The 12,381-nt window shown below is 36.8% G+C and overlaps 1 pseudogene; it reads right to left on the bottom strand.

Annotated features, from left to right (window-relative positions):
• Positions 1-5,977: 5,977 nt before the first annotated feature.
• LOC128123894 (olfactory receptor 52Z1P-like) lies at positions 5,978-8,527 on the bottom strand (annotated as a pseudogene).
• Between the last annotated feature and the right edge of the window lie 3,854 nt (positions 8,528-12,381).

Here is a 12,381-nt window from a genome sequence, read left to right as displayed (position 1 = left end):
AGATGTCAGTGCATAACTCTCATGAGTCTCACCTCTCCACCTTCCATTTCAATGTTTAATAATAATGAATAACACACACACACACATATATATATTGGGACATCCATGTAAGTTTCCATTTCTCTTATGTGATTTCAGTCACAATTATAGAAATACTGAACTGTGAATGTTGTTATGCCATCTGGCATCTTCCCACTCAGAAAACACATTTCTTAAGAATCTTTCTGTGTTATTTGTAAACCATTTTTTATCTGATTATTGAGGAGGCCTTAAGTTAGGAAGAGACAATTCCATGCATGGCTTCTGAATAAAAGCCCATGGCAAAGTTCACCATGATTGCCACTGCATTTAAAATAATGGAAAGCATCTTAAACTGACATATATTATCTGTTAACTGACAACTTTGTTACCCTTCATGATTTCCATGTGTTAATTGGAAATCAAATTTCTTTTTCTTAACTCTATTCAAGTCATGCAATCTTTTGTGTTTTATATTATTTTAGTTAGCATTAAAACAGTATGTTTCATTAAGGCAGTTTCAATTATATATATCACATTATATGGTCTCCACCCCAAACACACATGCCCTCTGTCAGCCTTCCTCCCCTTATTTGCTTCATTATCTCATAATGTTAAATTTGTTGCATTTTATTCTTGGACTAATTTATTTATGACAAGAAGATGCATACAGTTATTCTAGTTTTTATGCATATGCTAACAAATAATACAACTACAATTGATGTCTTGTTTTTTTTCTGAGTCTTACCATTATATATCATGTGTCACAAAACAAGTATAGAATGAACTGATCATCATTCTTGCCTTCATTATACTGCCAATAAAATGGGTTACCAATTCCCATTTTATAAATCAGAAAGAAAATCCCCTTATGACTTTTTTAATTAAGAAATTTTTTATTAATTTTACATACCAATCAAAGATCTCTTCCCTCCTCCTGCTCCCCCAGCATCCCCCTCCAAACCCACCTCCGATTACCTCCTACAAGAAGGTAAGGTCTCCCATGGGGAGGAATATTTAGTAGAGGCAAGTCCAGGCCCCTCCCCCTACCTCAAGGTTGTGCGAGGAGTCCCATCATAGGTAGTGGACTCCAAAAAGCCTTTTCATGCACCAGGAATGGATTCTGATCCTACTGGCAGGGAGCCCCTTAAGCAGATCAAGCCACACAACTGTCTCACTATGCAGAGGGCCTTGTCCAGTCCCATGCAGGCTCCACAGCTATTGATGATATCTCCATGAATAAACTGGAGATGGTGGTGGGCAATGGAGGGTATCGGATGAGGGATGAGAACATAAAGGAATGGGATGGTCAACCTGGAACAGGGATGGAGTGGGAAAGCAATGAAAGAGATACCATGATAGAGGGAGACATCATGGGGATAGAGAGAAATCAGGTGCTAGGGAAGTTCCCAGGAATCCCCAAGGATGACCCCAGCTTAGACTACTAGCAATAGCGGAGAGGATGCCTGAACTAGCTTATCCCAGTAATCAGATTGATGAATACCCTCACTGTCATCATAGAGCCTTTCTCCAGGAACTGTGGAAGCAGATGCAGAGATCTGCAGCCAAACACCAGGCCAAGCTCCAGGAATCCAGTTGAAGAGAGAGAAGAGGGATTCTATGAGCAAGGGGTATCAAGATCATGATGGAGAAACCTACAGAGACAATCAAACGAAACTAGTGGGAACTGATATGACTTTTAAAAATTGTTTTCATAGAGGTTTTGATTAGAATAGTGGTTACCAGAGGCTGAGAAAGGAATAAAGGCAGGAAAGGGTGAAAATATATCTCCATGGGATCAGTGTTACAGTTGGACAAAGGATAGTTCAGACATCTCATTACACGTGAGGATAAATCTAGTCAACAACAGTGAGTTGTGTATTCGAAAAATACTAGAAGAGAGTATTTGGAATGCTTTCTCCAGAAAAAAAAGATAACTGTTTAAGAATGGAATGTGCTAAATATCTTCTTTTACCACTAGTCATTCCATACATATATTTAAACATCATAGTGTATCTTATAATTATTATGTGTGGGCCATGACAACCATAAGAGAAAGCTCAAAAATCAAGTGTAATCACAGGACTGAAGTGTAGCACGAATCTTAAAAGGTCTTATTAATAACAAACCTGGAGTCAGGTATTGGGGTGGACGCTGAAAGATTAGAGAAATAGAACAAGTCACAGCTAACCTCACCTTGATAACTTCTTAGCTGATCCTGTTTCCTCAAACTGGAAGCCTCTGAGTCTTCTTCCAAATGGGTCTCACCTGAACTGCTGCTAAAAGCCTAAAAGCTTAACCAACTTAGTTCCTGGTCCTCATGCCTTATATACCTTTCTGCTTCCTCCTGTCACTTCCTGGGATTAAAGGCATGTGTCTTCCCCAAGCAAGACTTGAGATCTCAAGTACTTCGATTCAAGGTGTGTGTCACTTTGCCTGGCTGTTTCAAGTGTGGCTTTGAGCTCACAGAGATTGGGATGGATCTCTGCTTCCAGAATGCTAGGATTAAAGGTGTGTGTCCCACCATTTTCTGGCCTCTTTGTCTATCTCATGGCTGTTCTGTTCTCTGACCCCCAGATAAGTATATTAGGGTTACAATATATTGGGGGACACAATATTACCACACCCAAGCCCAGAGAGTCTCTGTTACAACTTGGAGAGCTAGGATCTAATGGACTCTTCAAAATACTGCTCTCACACCACAACTTTCTATTTTAACTCAGCATTTCTTTTAGTGTATAATTAAGGCTCCCTTTAACAAGATGAATTTGTTTAATGGTTAGAAGAAAGTTTTTGTACATAGTAAGCCTGCATAATGCAAAGATATTTAAAGCTTAATTTGGAAATTGGCATATGTCCTTGGAAAGGAGCTAATGCATTTTGGTTCTAAGTCTATACTAAAATTATTAGAAATTGAATTAAAGCTACCTCCCAGCATAGCTATTGTATCAAATCTGGTCTAGAAATCAAGGCCTCTGTTTCTGTTAATTTCCTCACATTCCTCTCCTTTTCCAAACAAATAATTATGATGAATTCTGTCTTTTTCTTCCACATATGAAAATATACTAGTATAATTCATTACACATCTTTCACTTAAAGTACTTTATGAAACAATTTTATATGCACCATTCAAATTATTTTTTAGATCTATTTATTTTATTTTATTTGCATAAATATTTTGCATGCCTGTATGCATGTATACCATGTGTGTTTCTGGTGCCTCCAAAGGTCAGAAGAAGGCATTGGATTCTCTGGAATATGGTTGTAAGCCATCATGTAGGTGGTGGGAATCAAATCATGGTCTTCTGCAAAAGCAACAAGTGCTCTAAACCATTGAGCAATTTCCCAGGCCCATTTTGGAGCAGGCGAGTATTGGAGCAGCAAGGATTAGGTGTGTGGAAAGACTAATAGAAGGAGAGGGTACATGGAGAAACACTTGGAATTGGGGGCATTTGGGGTGTGTGTGGAAATCTAGTGCACTGGAAACTTCCTGGAATCTATGAGGGTAACCCTAGTGAGTACTACTAGTAATGGAGGATACAGAGTCTGAACTGGTCATTATTTGTAGCCAGGCACGTCTTCCACTTTTGAGACTGGGTTACACTCTGTTGAGATCTTGTCTGAGGAGGTCCTGTGGAGATCCCTAAACAATGCAGGCTGATGCTAGGACAGAAGGTCACTCTCTAAAATTGATAGCAGTGCCCTGTTGCCTAGAAAAACTTCTATACAGCTCAAGGAACATAGAGAGGTCAAGCTTGTGCCTGCTTGGAGCCTTCATTACTGTGTCCTAGTCTCTTTGAGTAGGCACTCTGTAGGCTAATAAAAGAAAACCCTGGAGACCAAACCTGCCATAAGTGAGTATTTTGCAGTAAAGAAATGTTTCAAATTTCATGATTATCTCAGATTGTCTTCTAGATGAAAATGCATAGCCTGGCACCGTAGAATACCAACATTCAGATATGGGGAACTAAACTAGGAAAGAGATCACATAGGTTTATTTAAGAAAAACAAGAGAAAATCAGCAATGATGGTATACACATGGATCCTAGTACTCAGGAGGCTAAGGAGGAAGATTGTGAGTCTGAGGCCAGCCTGGGCTACAGAAGAAAACAAGATAAAAAGAATCATAAACAAAAAATTAGCTTAAAAATTTAAAAATACAAATAAAAAAGCTAAATAGCCAAATGAGCCTACTGAATGTTACCCTTAAGTTTCCATGATTCTTCTTATTAAGAACATCCCTGACATACTTATATCATTTTCAATCAGAATATTGTACTAAAGGATTTTATGGATTGACCAAATGTATCAGTCTTACTCAACACAAGGCAACTTATTATAGATTAACTGAGTGGGCAAGCAAGATATTCTTTTCAGTCAGGTTGTTAACTGGTAGACTGCATTTTGCAGCTACAAAAAAAGGGCCAATTACTTTATTACTTATCTTTAAAGGTAGTCATATGAGGAATCTTAAAGGAATCACAAACCTAAACTTTTATATATGAAAAATCATCAGTAAGCTCTACTTTAAACATTTAGGGTACATATCTACTCACAAATAGTTTTTTTTTTTTAGTTTATTTATTTATTTATTTATTTATTTATTTATTTTAGTTTTTTTTTAATATCAGGAGATTGGGGGCAGAAATGGGTATAAGGAATTAATTAGCACCTTTGGTAATCAACCAATCCTAACAAGAAAAGTCCATCAGCTAGTAATAATTGGGCTGCTTTGTTCTTGTTCCCTGACCTTAAAAGAGTTCCTCACTCAACTATGTGCCTTTCTAAAATTTTAGATTGTCTTATTTTGGTTTTCACCTCCAAGCTATATATTATAAAAACATCTGATCTAACTTAAAATTATTATAGGGCTTTGTTTCAGCTATTGATACACACCAAAACCTATGACTGCATTTTTCAGCATTAAGACTGAAGGAATTCCAACCAGCCTGGCTCCTGGGACTCAATTGCTTTTCTTAATCATTAATTTGAGCTGTGATCTGTGTAGCTCCTTAGGTGAAACTCATAGGCCCTAGCTGTGTAACATTTCCTTGTACATATTTTATTCAACAAAACTTTGTATAAACTAACATTATTGTTTTCACTTAGACAGTACAGCTTACAAAGGAATCATCTATATAATAATCCACAGGTAAGAATGCCCAGCAGAACAGGATGTTTCCTGAGATAAACACACTTTATCTCAGGCAGTGGGGATCTCACATGCATTCACCCATGTCAGATAACAGAGAAACATAGCACCAGCAAACATGTAAAGGGACAGCAGAGGCCAGAGACATTCTGGAGTCTGTGGTCTCAGGGATTGCCTATCTGAGATTCTCCCATCATGGAGTTGCCTTGTGGTGATTGACACCTTGAACTTCAATTGGTACCTGTTGCTTTTCTGGCAGGGACACTGGCAGGAGCTTATTATACATGCTAATTAGCTTTCATTGTTTGATTGATTTAATTGTTTATCTGGTGAGCATTTTTGAATTCATTCATTCCTATTGTTCTTGAGACTAGGATAATTAGTAATGTTCACAGGCTATCATTTTATTCTGCCTATGAAAAACTACACAGAAGGGTACATACAGTATAAAAACATTTAATTCACTCTAATATACTGATTTCTATGTGATTACTGTAGTATGTTGATACACTACTCAAAGGTACTTACATTTCCTGTGGGCTTCCTAATTATGTTACAACAATAATGTTTAGTAATAATATGTTCTATAGTTTTACTTATTTTAAAATGTTTTGTGCATTCTTTTTATTTAAATTTTTCATACAGAGTATTATGATTATAGTACCCTCTCTCCAAACTCCTCCAAGATCTTACACACCTCACCAAACACCCAATATTATGCTCTTTCTCTTTTGAATTATATTATGTTTTTATTGAATATTTAATGCTCTAGGGCTAGATCTGAACAGACTGTTTTTGGATTTTTATTTAAGCCTCGTCGTTTATCTTGGATTCCCTGTTCTTTGCTGTTTCGTTAGACTTGAATCATTTTGGTTGGAAACAGGGCCCTACTACTCGCACCCTTATCTCTTTGGTCTTTATTCCATAAACAATGGGGTTCATGGTTGGGGGTATCAATAGATCGAGATTTGCCAGAGGCATGAGGGTGTGCCTGGCCACATGGTGCCCAAAACGATGAGTAAAGAAAGAGAAAAAGGCCAGGGTGTAGAATATCAAAATAGCACAAATGTGAGCTCCACAGGTGCCAAAGGCTTTTGTCCGGGCTTCCCTGGATGGCAGTTGTAGGACTGTTTTCAAGATGAGTCAGTAGGACAAGGAAATGAAGACAAAGTCAAGCCCTGTTGTGAGGAGAGCTGTCGAGAGCCCATAATTGCTATTTAAGGAAATGCTGTTGCAGGCCAACTTTGCGATGCCCATATTCTCACAGTACATGTCATGGATAATGTTGCTATGACAGAAGTCTAGGCGGAGAATAAGAAGAACACCAGGAGTGACAACAGCCACACTCCGAGCTTCCAGGGCCAGCCCAACCTTGACAATGAGAGAGCCTGTAAGCAGAGTTGTATAATGCAGTGGTGTGCAGATAGCCACATAGCGGTCAAAAGCAATGGCCAGTAAGACAGCAGATTCAGAGAGGAACAGAGCATGGACAAAAAACATTTGTGTGAGGCAGGCAGGGAAGGCGGCAGCCAAGGGACCCTGCCAGAAAATGAGTAGCATTTGGGGTACAGTGATGGTACAGAGGAGAACATCATTGAATGCCAACATGGCCAGGAAGAGATACATGGGTTCACAGAGGCTGCGGTCCCAGAGTATCACTGCCATAACCAGCACATTGCCAAACACAGCTAAGAGGTACATGAAACTGAAAGGGATTGAGATCCAAATCTGGATATCTTCTAATCCTGGTACACCAGTGAGCAAGAAGATAGTGATCTGAGTATGTGTAGTATTGAGTTCTATAAAAGAGAATTTTGGAAGAGTTTATTATATAGAAGCAAATGATCTAGAATATATATATATACATATATATATATATATATACATACATACACACACACACACACACACACACACACACACACACACACACACACACACACACTTTGAAGGTATTGAAATCGCAATTATTTTTGGTTTAATGAAGAGGAAAGGGTGAAGACCATTAAGAAGATCGTCTTAAGTGAGCTAGCTTTTCTGAAAATTCTTTTTCACAGCACAGTTTACTTTGAAAATATGTGGATCAGAAAGAGCAGAACTCCTCATTTTTTTGTGATTGATGTTGTTTGTTACCACCAAATATTTTATTATATGGTTTTTGAATTTTTATTCTAAATATCTATATTTGCTGAATAATAACCAAAAAAGCATGTTTTTCTTTCTTTCTACATCTGAGTAAAGGCTGGAGAGAACATTCCATTTGTTAAACCATCACCTAACATAAGCATCAATAGCTTGCAAATTATTTAAGTTTCTAATTTAAAAATAATAAATTATATTATCCCACTCTCTGTGCATGTTTGTCTTTATGAGTGTATGTGTGTGTGTGTGTGTGTGTGTGTGTGTTTGTGTGTGTGTATGAGTGTGTATGTGCATGTTTGTAGGTAGGAGGGCATTCATGGTCTAGAGTGCATGCAAAGATCAGAAGACAACACACAGGGCCCCATGCTGGCCCTGGGGACTGAACTCACATTCTGTCTTAGCATTAAACGATTTTGTTTGCTAACCTTCACATGTGCCCCAACAGGGAAATTCTTAATTCTATTTGAAGGGTGTGAAACTTTCCTTATTGACCTAATTTTTTCTAGTACTAAAATGAGTAATCTGATTCACTTGTCTCATTCAATATCTTGAGGACAATAGCTAAACAAACATGAAAATAAAAGAGCAGTGCAAAGTTAAATCATTAATATTTAATACTGCTTCTTAAGGATCAGGGCATAGAATCATATAGAAATCCACATCATTGTTGATTTTCATTCAAAGAAACAAAATTACAGCAAAGTGTCAAGGCTCATCAGTATCCAACACCTAACACTGGCAGGGCTTTCCAAGGAGCAGAGAAATTTCTATTTTCAAATCTATCAAGAGAAACAGGTGAAAATTTACACCCATATTTTTATAGCCATGGGTCTTGTTTTTATATTTTGAAAATTATAATTGTATCATTGTGCCCCTTCCCTTCCCTCTCTCCAAAGCCTCCCATTCAAATCCTTTGCAGTCTCTTAGAACCAGGGCCTTAATCTTTAATTACTTAGCGCACTAAACAATATTTTTAAATTAAGATGTGATTTATATAAAAATGACTCAACTATAGAAATATTCATTTTCTGGTCTTACAAAACATTCACTTAAGTAGTAAATTTTGTAGTACAAATCATCAATTTCAACAAAGTCACAGAATATATTTATCAACAGGTTTTGACTTCAACTATCAGGAAGCCTAAATTGAGGATAATGGAAAGTTTTCTATCTGAAAAGAAATCTACCGAAATTTCCAATACGCACAAGCTCCATTTTCCATGCTGGAACTTCACATAAAGTCTCCAGAAAATCTGTGTTGAAAGATAGTAATCACTCTCCACATTAACTGGAATCCTCTTCTCCAGATAATACCAGTATTAGCAAGGAAGTGTGGCATGTCATCACACCAACACACTCTGAGTTTATCCCATTTTCCTGTGCACATTTCCCTTTCCCTCTCTTTAGCTCTCTTGTCCTCTTCCACTCTCTCCTCTCCACTTCCGCTTATCTTTTCTCTCTTCCTTAGTTCTAGTAAGAAATAAAATGCATTTCTTTTTCAATTTCAGGACACACATGTAACATATATAAATATCTTTAGCCAGACAGTGGTGGTGCACGCCTTTAATCCAAGCACTCAGGAGGCAGAGGCAGGCGGATCTCTGTGAGTTTGAGACCAGCCTGGGCTACAGAGCGGGATCCAAGAAAGGCGCAAAGCTCCACAGAGAAACCCTGTCTCGAAAATTAAAAAAAACAAAGAAACAAACAAAAAACCCAGAAATATAAATATCTTTAAACTAAAATTTCGTAGCTATTTCTTAAAATATAATTATTTTTAGTCCACAGTTTCATCACATACCTGAGATTGAAAATTTGCATTCTCTGGCATTGTTTTATAACAACAGAAGAAACATCAGATATTTTAATAGATGACAATTCACATATCAACATAGGAATTGGCAATGCAATATATATATATATATATATATATATATATATATATATATATATATATATATATATGATAATTCTTGGATACAATTATGAATGCTTACTGTCTAATAAACTTTATCCTAAAACTTAAAAAAAAACTTTTCACTCAATGAAATATAAGTGTACCAACTACTTTGCTATCATTTCTTATGCCAGTTTCATGTGGGCAGAAACCTGGACATGTAATAATATACCAAGTTTGTTTACAAATCCATAGAAGCTAGTTTAATAATTTATAACTGTATCCATTGAAAGATTATAATTTACCTTGTGGATTCATAGCTTTTCTGACTGAATGTACTAGGCTCTGCTGACTCCCCTTACCTTCTTGTAGGAGGGAAAGGGTGGGAGAGGGAGGCTGGAGGGGTGGTAGGAGAGAAGAGGGGGTTCTGTCAATGATACGTAAAATAAATAAAAAATTTCTTTTTTATCTGTTTTTATTATTATTAAATTTTTTATTTACTTTTCATACCACCACAGATCCCCCCTTCCCTCTTCCCTCTTCCATGGATGGGCTTTTTGGAGCCCAGTGCCTAGGGTGTGACAATTTGCACAGCCTTGGTGCATGAGGGAAGGGCTTGGACCTGCCTCAGCTGAGTGTGCCAGGCTCTGCTGACTCCCCATGGGAGATCTTGACATGGAAAAATTTCTAAATAAAAAAATCACTGTGAAGAGAATCTCCAGCATCCATATGTATATGAATTACATTTGTATGGCTAATAGAGTCTTGTAAAATTTTTGAATAATACAGTAAAATATCTATCATAAATAATGGTAGAAGTAGAAATGAACAACATAAATCACAGTGATTTTGACCTCAAGTGAAATCATAAATACACAGTAATTTGGGATTAAACACTGGTTTAAATACAGACAAAACTTCTAAATTTACATGAAAAAATGTAAAAAGATATTCTCTTATCTTTTAAATAAATTTCTTAAAATAGGGTTATGTAACTACTATATAAGCTTACTGAGTGTACATTGAGTGGTTTTAGTGAACAGAACTACACGTGGAATCATGATAAAATCAGGACAGTTAGATATCCACTCTTCCAACACTGTATATTTTGTGGTGAAAACATTGAAAATCTTCTCTTTCACTGTGTTGAAACATGTAATACAATGTTTTCACTTTAGTCATTTGACTTTGCAATTGTGAATGAGAAGGTGCTTCTCCTCCTATCTAACTAGATTCAGTACAACGATTGACAAAGCTCTTGTCACCTTCTCGTTTACACTTTCTATGGACTGGTAACCATTCTTCTAACCTCCTCTATGAGATCAACCTTTCTAAGTGCCAGATATGAGTGAGAGCTTAAGGTTTATCCTTCTATGCCTGGTGAATTTCACATAGTTTCTTCCAGGGTCATCCATCTTCCTTTATTGTAATGATGAGATTTCATTCCTCTAAGTTATTGAATTAAATTCATATACAATAAAGTAGAGCAAAGGTCCAAAGAATTGTCAGATAAAGCATCCTGACAGAAAAGGAAAATGAAATTAAGGCGTAGAGGATGAAGATTATCTCACTTTAACTTACAAGACTTGTGGAATGTACAGGATTAGATAACATGACTGAGCATGGGGAGATTGTACTCTTCTGTGCTACATGCTGTTCTAATCATTTTCTGTGTGACTCTGGGTTTTCCAAGGGACAGCTCCTCTGTGAATCTGAGGGGCCCCCTGGGCATTGGACTTGCATAAAAGAACCAGGGCTACTGGCTTTACAGAGTGCTGCCTACATGATGCAACACCATCATCACTGTATCATAGGTCATATGACAATATCCCATATAGAGAAGATAAAGGCAAATGAGATAAGAATGCTGAACACAAAGAAATGGCATTATGTGTTACATATTTGAATGATAACTAGTATGTATCTGAATAGTTATATTAGCTAGTTATGAAGTAATTATTTCCAAAGATCTTATTGTTCATGAAATAATTATGACATTTTCTGTTATGGGGTGATTTCCTATTATGTTACTCCTGACACAAATTGGAAAGACTATTCCAAGACTGTTGTTGAAGAAAAGGCAATTTGGACAATAACTGTGAGTATGCTGTCCATCTTAGGCTTTAGATAAAACCTGAAATGCTTGTGAAAATAAACAATATGCTAAGAGCTTCTGGTTTGCCCTGAGAACTGATTGTCTGTTTATTGGCTTTCTGTGAGTTCCTTCTTGTGCTCCAAGTCTGATGAATGAAACTGACATTGGATGGAAAAGGAGGAAAACTAACAGGATGAGAGTTAGCAACTGTAGGTGAAACATCAGAGTTAATAGAATCCAGGTGACAAGGACCCTTTTAAGACATCTGATGTTTATGACTGGGTGACTAGTGTTGCCACCAAATAAAATGTCAGCAAATATGTACTCCTAGGAACCTAGGAAAAGATGTTGTAGAGAAAATGGCTTTGCTTCTTTTCTCTTGAAACAGAATATACACATTTTTGTCATGGAGATAAGCTTATAGGAAACAGTGATAAGCTTGTAATTATTGCACATATTTAGCAAGAACAATTATATTATTTATATCAGTAAGATGTCTTCACCAAACTATGAGAAAAAAATGAAGGTGTGCTAATTTGCCTCTCATGGTCACAATTGTGCTTAAAATAAAGCCCTGTTATATCCAAATTGTCAGTTGTATGTTGGATCGTCTATAAGAGGTTAATCTTGTTTAGTAAAAGTCGTAGAAGACCATAATTTTAGAGTAATCTCTTTCCCTGAACATATTAAAAACCAAACTTGAGCTATCTCTAATAAACTTCCAAGTCCCCAAAATGAAACTAAACCCATTGATAGCTCACATTTCCATCAAGTAAGTCGGTAGAAATAGTAAAATTTCCCAAACAGAAAAGTTTTTATTTGTGTGACATAGATATGCCATGTGTTAGCCATTACAAAGGAAAGGCAGCCTGTGTTGTCCTTATGGTAGCTAATTATCAACAATCCTATTGATCATACTCCACCTCCTCTTCTTCCTACTCCTCCTTTGCCTATAGAAGAGTGCAACCTTAACATGATCAATCTGATTTTGCTTCTCTTTTTTCTGTTGCATTAGTATATCTGTCTCTTAAAATAAACCACATCTATACATGGGAACTACTTACATTTTACCAAATCCTG

Source organism: Peromyscus californicus, unplaced genomic scaffold, assembly GCF_007827085.1.
Source record: "Peromyscus californicus insignis strain IS unplaced genomic scaffold, ASM782708v3 Scaffold_4__1_contigs__length_199733344, whole genome shotgun sequence".
NCBI classification, from domain to species: Eukaryota; Metazoa; Chordata; class Mammalia; order Rodentia; family Cricetidae; genus Peromyscus; species Peromyscus californicus.
Note: the sequence above shows the minus strand (reverse complement) of the source record. Positions and strands in the feature narration are given on the sequence as shown.